At 42.9% G+C, this 7,383-nt stretch overlaps 1 non-coding gene across 1 annotated transcript; it reads right to left on the bottom strand.

Annotated features, from left to right (window-relative positions):
- Window positions 1-6,931: 6,931 nt before the first annotated feature.
- trnaf-gaa (transfer RNA phenylalanine (anticodon GAA)) lies at window positions 6,932-7,004 on the bottom strand. The gene has a single exon. It is a non-coding gene; the product is annotated as a tRNA-Phe (tRNA).
- Between the last annotated feature and the right edge of the window lie 379 nt (window positions 7,005-7,383).

Here is a 7,383-nt window from a genome sequence, read left to right as displayed (position 1 = left end):
GGCTGGTTATGCTTCAGGAAGATAAATTACCTGGTCCGGATGGCTTTCATCCCAGATTGCGAAAGGAAATGTGGATGCAGATAACAGAAAGGCTTGCTATAATCTTCCAATCTTCCCTGGATACGGGGGAGGTGCCAGAGTATTAAACAGTTGCAAATGTGACACCCTTATTCAAGAAAGGGTGTAAGGACAGTCCGGCTAACTACAGGCCAGTTAGATTAACAGCAGTGGTGGGTAAGGTTTTGGAAAGAACTATCAGATAAAAAATCAACAGTCACTTGTAGAGGTTTGAGTTAATTAAGGAGAGTGAGCATGGATTTATAAATGGGAGTTCATGCTTGACTAATCTAACTGCATTTTTTGATGAACTAACAGAGAAGGTTTATGAAGGGAATGCAGTGGATGTTGTTTATATGGATTTTAAGAAACGACACATAAAAGGATGATTAACAACATTGAGGTTCATGGAATAGGAGGGTCAGTGTCCAATTGCATAGAAAATTGGCTTAAGGACTGAAAACAGCAAGTCGTAATAAATGATTCATTCTCAGACTGGAAGGCTGTCGACAGTGCTCTTCCCCAAGGGTCACGTTTGGAACCACTGCTTTTTACTTGCGACAGATAAATGACTTCGATCTTGGAATATAGAGTAGAATCTCAAAATATGCCGATAACACCAAACTTGGAGAAGTGGCAAACAGTGAGGATGCAATGAACCACCTGCAACAAGACAGTGATAGGCTAGCAGAATGGGCAGACAGGTGCAGATGGATTTTAATAGTGACTAGTGTGAGGTGATGCATTTTAGCAGAAGTAATAGGGAGAGGCAATATATACTTAATGGCACAGTTCTAAAGAGTGTGCAGGAATAGAGGGACCTGTTCACTGAACAATGAACAACGTGAACAATTACTTCTTGTTGTGTGCTCTCAGATTTGTAAACTTCACTGTACTGGAGTGAGGTGACATCTACTGGCAGGAAGCAAGAACTGCAATCAAACAGCAGAAATTCCATCGTCTGTCAGGGTGAAAGAAACATTGCAATGTGAGGAAATAGTGAATGGGTTTGAGTGGGTTGGTGGAGACATGATTCCACTTGTGGTGGAGTCCAAAGCAAAGGCCAGAAATATAAAATTGTCATTATTAAAAGATATGAGGAATTCATGATAAATGTATTTCGGTAGTGAGTGGGTGGAATCTAGATAAAATAGAAAGTGAGATTGGGTGGACAGAAGCAGTGTGAAAGGATGGCTCAAACAAAAGGTAAACGCCCTGAAAGGTGAACTCTGTTTCTCTCTCCACAGATGCTGCCAGAGTTTCTGAACATTTCCAACACTTTCCGTTTTTATTTCAGAATTTGCAAGATGTTGCTTTGCTCTGAAAAAAAAATGGATGGTCGGCTTTGGCTGCCAGTGAAATTCCACAGGAGCTAAAAGGAAGTTCTGATATCAGTGGCATGTTGATCTAGGGGTATAATCCTTGCTTAGGGTGAGTGATTAATTAATGTGTGAGAGATCCTGGGTTCAAATCCTGGACAAGTCCTTCTTCTTTGGCATTTTTAGTTTAAGGTCATTGATTGGTTTCAGCCTTGCAGAAGGCGGAATTGATTTCCATATGGAGCCTGCTTGAGGACCAGAGAGCTGGATTCAAAGAGCTTGATTAACTAAATGTACAGATAGCCAAGTGGGAATGTAGAGTTGTTGCAGTAATTGTGACCTGACTCCAAAAACAACAGGACTGGGTTCTGGACTGGAATGGAATGGAATTCTTCAGTATTTCTGTTGTTTGGCTTGCATTGACTCATCGATTTTCTTGTTTTTCACTTTGTCGATGCCTTTGAATAATTGTGGATCCTTCTTCAGATTGTCATCTTTCACCAGGTAGTTCTGACCTCTGATGATGATGATCGTAATGAGCTTCAACTCACTGATAGTTTTGGAACTGAACAGATTTCCTTTGCTTGAGTCTACAACATGGAACTCAGTCTGACATGTGGACCCATGGGAGGATTTGAATGCCACCCCTGCGTTGGAGAATACAGTTGCATCCATCCAATAAGAGACCGAGTAGAAGTGACAGTTCAGTCAGTCAAACATTAAACTTTTAATTTCAGGGTGGTGAGTTTGAGTGCCATTTTGTTTTTCCCTTTTTTAAGGCTTCATTAGCAGAGAGTACAACGAGTGTTTGAAATGAAATTCAGCAAAAGTATGAGAAAGTCTCACTTTGATTCGGGACTCATCTCTCTGCAGCATCTCGCTGTGAAAGATTGAACTTCATCTCATTTCATTCCCAGCTCGGGGTCAGTGCGGCTCAGTGGGACTTCTGGCTGTCTCCTGCTTCACAATCCATCAGTGCTGAGAAAGCAATGGGGAATATTATTCACGGCTCTGTAACCTGAGGACACCGATTTAAGGTGAATGGCAAAAGAACCCAAGGCAACATGAGGAAAAACTTCTTTTGCACAGCGAGTGGTTAAGATCTGATATGCACTGCTTGAGCGTGTGATGGAAGCTGATTCAACCATGGCTTTCAAAATGGTATAAGATAATTATCTGAAGTGGAAAAATTGCATGTTTTCATGGAATACATGAGTCTGTGGCATGAGCTGAGTTGCTCGTGCATAGAAGCAGCACAAGCACAATGAGCTGAATGGCTTCCTTTTGTTCTGTAACTATTCTATGATCTATGATTCTTTTCAGAGTGAAATCAACACTCACATACAAGAAACTGACAGGTACACTGTAAACTTCGCATTACCAGACAAGAAATTGACAGATACAGTGTGAAACCCACAGTCACGGAGCAGCAGTTGGCAGGTAACGTGTAAAAATCTTTCTTTCATATCCCAACTGCAAGGTACAAAGGAAATTAGGTACAAACCCAGGCTCACACTTCAAAGACTGAGAGATACAAAGCAAAACAGTTATTTACCTACAAGTACAGAGACGAAGACACACTCAGAGGAGGTGCAGATTAAAGACACATGCATGTAACAGAAACTAATAGGGATAGAATCAAACCCTTTCTCACTTCTCAGAAACTGATAGATATAGACAAAAGCTGATGCTCACATACAAGTTGTTGAAAGATATGTGGTGAAACTCACAGAGCAATAGCAGAAACAAACAAGTACTGAATAATACCCACAGTCACAGACCAAAAACTGAAATATACTGAGTTAAACACCACTTTCTCACACCAGAAACTCATGTCTGCAAAGTGAAGCTGACTCTATCCTCCCAGGCACTGACAGGTGCAAAAGAAAACACTCACGACGATTCCAGGTCATGAAATGTACGTAATAAAACCTTTCAGCTGAAAGAATAGCATTAATGACAGGTGTGATACCCAGAATGCTCAGCGGCCTAGAATCCGCCCTTTCTGTGACAGGAGCGGGGCGCGCAGGCGCGGTAGGGAGCTTTGTCAGCAGCTCGAGCTGCGGGTTCGGAGTTGGAGCGGGATATTCACAAAGTGCGAGAAGACTTTGCGGGCTCACACAGCTGGAGCAGGGCCTCAGGGCCACAATAAGATGAAACAATCCCATCTGTATCCCTGCGGATGGCGGTGGTGAAGCTTTTCCCGGTGAGGCTTCCAGAAACGGCGTCCATAAATGGATAAGAATTGGGGACTGGTCAGGGAGCGTCTCTAAATGAATAAAATTTGGGTACTGGTCAGGGAGCGTCTGTAAATGGATAAGAATTGGGGATTGGGCAGGGAGCGTCTGCAAATGGATAAGAATTGGGGGACTGGGCAGGGAGCGTCTCTAAATGAATAAGATTTGGGTACTGGTCAGGAAGCGTCTGTAAATGGATAAGAATTGGGGACTGGGCAGGGAGTGACGATAATTGAATAAGAGTTGGAGACTGGGCAGGAAGAGTTTCTAAATGAATAAGATTTGGGGACTGGGCAGGGAGTGTCGATAAATGCTTAAGAATTGGGGACTGGTTCGGGAGCGTTTTTTTATTCGTTCGTGGGATGTGGGCGTCGCTGGCTCGATCTCAGCTCGAGTAATGTGTCCAGTTCTGGGCACCAGGCTTTAGAAAGGGCATCAAAGCTTCTGAGACAGTTCAGAGGAGATTTACTAGAATGATACCAGAGATGAGGGGTGTCAGTTCTCTGGACAGGCTGGTGAAGCTGGGATTGTTCTCCTCAGAGTAGAGAAGGTTAAGGGAAGATTTAATAGAGGTGTTCAGAATCATGAAGGATTTTCATAGGGTAGAGAGGGAGAAACTGTTTCCACTGTCCTGGGGGTCAGTAACCAGAGGACACAGATTTAAAATAATTGGCCAAAAATGTCAAGGGGAGGTGAGGAGAGATCTTTTTACCCAGTAACTGATTCGGATTTGGAATGAATTGTCTGACAGGGTGGTGGAAACAGATTCAATTATAACTTTCATAAAGGAATTGGTCAAATATTTCAAAGTGAAATTCTCCAGGATTATGGGGAAATAGGCAGGGGGTTGGACTAATTGCATCTTTTTGTCAGAGAGTCAGCAGAGGCACAATGGGGCCGAATGGCCTCCTTCTGTGCTGCATGATTCTATGAACATAAGAACGAGGAGCCGGAGTCGGCAAGTCAGCCACTCGAGCCTGCTCTGTCGTTCAATACAATCACGGCTGATCTCATCACGGCAGTTCTTGTTTCTTGCCAGTAGATGTCACTTCACTCCAATACAGTGAAGTTTACAAATCTGAGAGAGACACAACAGGAAAGAATTGTTCACATTATAGTGAATGTGTGGGATTTAGAAATACTAGGAGTGGAGATGAGTTATCACTTGTCTGCTCAATCCCCATAGCCCTGTAAAATTATTTCCTTCAAGTGCCCATTCAAATTCCTTTTGTAATCCTCGATTGTCTCCATTTCCACCGCCCTCTTGGGCAGCGAGTTACAGATTATCACCAATCAGTGTAAAAAAGCTCTTGCGCACATTCCCCCTGTATCTCCTGTCCAAAACCTTCAATCTGTGTCCCCTAGTCCTTGTACCAATAGTTAACGGGAACAAAGTTTCCTTGCCAATTTATTTAAAACTGTCATAGCCGAAAACACATCTATCAATTCTCCCCTCACTCTCCTTTGATGCAGGTAGAACAACCCTAGCTTTTCCAACCTAACCTTGTAACTAAAATCCTCCATCCCTGGATCCATTCTGGTGAATTTCCTCTGCATCCTCTCAAGGACGCTCACATTCTTTCTTAAGTGTGGTAAGCAAAACTGGAAGCAACACTCCAACTGGGGCCTAACCAGAGCTTTATAATGGTTCAGCATAACTTCCCTGCTTTGTACTCAATGCCTCTTTTTTTCAAGCCCAAGATCCCATATGCTTTGCTAACCACTCTCGCAATATGTCTTGCCACCTTCAAAGATTGATGCACATGAACCCCAAGTCCCTCTATTCCAACACACATTTTAGAACTGTGCCATTAAGTAAATATTGCCTCTCCCTATTCCTTATGCCAAAATACATCACCTCACACTTGTCACTATTAAATTCCATCTGCCACCTGTCTGCCCATTCTGCTAGCCTATCATTGTCCTGTTGCAGGCAGTTCATATCATCCTCACTGTTTGCCACTCCTCCAAGTTTGTTGTCATCGGGATATTTTGAGATTCTAATCAATATTCCAAGATCCAAGTCATTTATCTTTAGCAAAAAAGCAGTGGTTCTAGCACTGACCCTTGGGGAACACCTCTGTCGACTATCCTCCAGTCTGACAAAGAATCATTTCATAAGACTCCCTGTTTTCTGTCCTTAAACCAATTTTCTATCCAATTGGACACTGACCCTCCTATACCACGAACCTCAATTTTGTTAACCGCCCTTTTATGTGGTACCTTGTCAAACGCTTCCTTAAAATCAATATAAACAACATCCACTGCATTCCCTTCATCAACCTGCTCTGTTAGTTCATCAAAAAATGCAGTTAGATTAGTCAAGCATGAACTCCCTTTTATAAATCCATGCTCACTCTCCTTAATTAACTCAAACCTCTCCAAGTGACTGTTGATTTTTTATCCTGATTATTCATTCCAAAACCTTACCCACCGCTGCTGTTAATCTAACTAGCCTGTAGTTACCCGGACTGTCCTTACACCCTTTCTTGAATAAGGGTGTCGCATTTGCCACTGGTTAATCCTCTGGCACCTCCCCCGTATCCAGGGAAGATTGGAAGATTATAGCAAGCCCTTCCGTTATCTGCATCCGCATTTCCTTTCGCAACCTGGGATGTGAGCCATCCGGACCAGGTGATTTATGTTCCCTAAGCACAGCCAGCCTTTTTAGAACCTCCGTCTCCTAATTTTTACTCTCTCCATTGCCTCTACTCTCTTCACTTCGACTGATATTTTGTCAAATTCCACTTCCTTAGTGATCACTGATACAAAGTACTCATTAAGTAGATTAACATTGCCCTGCACCTCTAAGCTTATATTATCCTCTTTGTCCCTCATAGGCCCGACTCAACCTCTTACTACCCACTTATCATTTACATGCTGCTCGAAGATTTTTGGGTTTCCTTTCATGTTGACTGTCAGTCTATTCTCATAGAAAGAGAGAATAAGCAAATATAGAAGATATAAGTATTTCCCATCCTTGATGAGGTGGAATTTTTTATGCTGTGGGTGGTAATGTCTTGGCCCACGAGTGTGGTGGAAGCAGAGTCAATCAATGATTTGAAAAGGAAATTAGATGGATACTTGAAGGAAAGAAACTTGCAGGAGGAAAGGGACCGAGCTGGTGAGTGGAACTGACTAGAGTGCTCCGGGGAGAGCCAGCATGGACGTGATAGGCCAAACGACCACCTTCTGTGCTGTAAATGACTCTGTGTTGTTTCTCAAATTCAATCCACTGGTGCTTGGTAAATAATTTCAAAGTAAATTGTGCAACCGGAAAATCAGAACCAAGGCAAGGGACGCATAAGGAAGCAAAATTGCTGAAACCCGGGATTGAACCAGGGACCTTTAGATCTTCAGTCCAACGCTCTCCCAACTGAGCTATTTCAGCTCTACATCAACAGTGGCTTGGTGTCCTTGTTTTGGAAGAAAATACATACATTCAAGTTTTCCAAAAAATTAAAGAACACAACATGTGAGTAATATTCCCCATTGCTTTCTCAGTACTGATGGATTGTGAAGCGGGAGACAGCCAGAAGTGCCACTGAGCCGCACAGACCCCGAGCTGAGAATGAAATGAGATCAAATTCAATCTTTCATAGTGAGATGCTGCTGAGAGGTAAGAGTCCTGCATCAAAGCGAGACTTGCTCATTTCAAACACTCCCTGTACTCTCTGCTCATGAAGCCTTAAAAAAGGGAAAAACAGAATGGCACTCAAACTCACAACCCTGCCATTAAAAGTCTCATATTCGACTGACAGAACTGTCAC

Source organism: Heterodontus francisci, unplaced genomic scaffold, assembly GCF_036365525.1.
Source record: "Heterodontus francisci isolate sHetFra1 unplaced genomic scaffold, sHetFra1.hap1 HAP1_SCAFFOLD_59, whole genome shotgun sequence".
NCBI classification, from domain to species: Eukaryota; Metazoa; Chordata; class Chondrichthyes; order Heterodontiformes; family Heterodontidae; genus Heterodontus; species Heterodontus francisci.
This window is presented reverse-complemented; position numbering and strand designations above follow the sequence as displayed.